Raw genomic sequence first — 1,378 nt, forward strand, 5'->3', positions numbered from 1 at the left:
CAGCCTTTCCAACCAGGAAAAGAATAGACCAGGACTGGATCATGGGGCTTTGAACATGGCTGAAATTAAATGGCAAATTAATTGGAAAAAGAAAACTGCCTGGTATTGTCTCATCTTGCAGATATGCAAAGGCAACCACAAAAAACGCGCAGGGCCCAGTTCTTACCCTGGCTCACGCAGTCCCTGTTGGGACGGAGATTGTTTGCTGCCAGCTACGGAGCCGGGAGCTCGCACAAACCCCACCTGAACCACCTCCAACAGGAGGGGGGGAAATATCTCTGAGCACTACGTGAAGAGAGATTTCTGAGCAGAATTTTACAGGTTGGGAAGAAATCAACGTGTGTGAAATCCAGGTATAGTTCTGAGCTCAGTTTTGTTATGTTTATATTGTATTTACATTATTTAGACAAACATTTCCTTTCTCAAGGTGTTCAGGTTTGCACCGTGTATCCAAACAGAACAAGCTTAACAGAGCGGACTCAAAACCCTGTAACTGTCTAGCTTCACAATGAAGTAAAATTTGCAAGACTAGATTTATAATGTGAATCTACACCGCCATCTGCAGAAAGCAGATTGGCAAATTAATTGGCTACCAGTATAGCGGCAATTGAAAGTGCCAAAATGCAAATATTGGGATGCAAGTACGGTATACAATCAGGTGGAAAAGGGATATATATGACACCATTATCACAGCTGGCAGATTGTGCACAACGTATGCTGTACATCAGGAAAGGAACACAGTTTCTTCCTTAATTGTCGTTCTTTTCCCTCCTTTTAGGAGGAAAACTGATCCCTGTTTCTCCCACATCCCCTCAGCACCGTTTTGCAACTTGAAGCTATGGCGATTGGATCATGGATGAGCATTAAAAACATACAAAGTGCATGAGCACGGCCGGGGCCTGCTGCTGCGATGCGCCCCATGTCCCGAGCCCGGCCACCAGCTGTTTCAGAGCAGTTCTATCCCACTCTCCCCCTGGGAGGCCGATGTCCACAGCGGCAAGAGATTAATGGTTTGTGAGGCAATCTGATGAAGAATCAATGCTTTATCCGAGTACTTCTTATTAAACAAAGCACTGCTCTCCTCACACAATTTCGAAGGTACGCTGTGTTTCCTCAGGAAACACCTTTCAGGAGAAGCACCAAGTGTGCTACTCCACCTCTCCCCTCCAACCACCCGTTATTTCGGACCAGCCCGTCCCCTTGATGTCCCGGTGCCGCCGGGGGGGGCGGGTGTGTGTGCCTGTGTGTGCTACCGGCGGTGCAAACCCGCCCTCCCCGGTCACTGACCCGCCCGGGCCGCCCCTCTCCCCACCCCCGGCAGAAAATGGCGCCGCGCGGGCGGCGGGGGGCTGCGCTCTCGCGAGAGGCGGCGGCGGAA

This window comes from Larus michahellis, chromosome 9 (genome assembly GCF_964199755.1).
Source record: "Larus michahellis chromosome 9, bLarMic1.1, whole genome shotgun sequence".
NCBI classification, from domain to species: Eukaryota; Metazoa; Chordata; class Aves; order Charadriiformes; family Laridae; genus Larus; species Larus michahellis.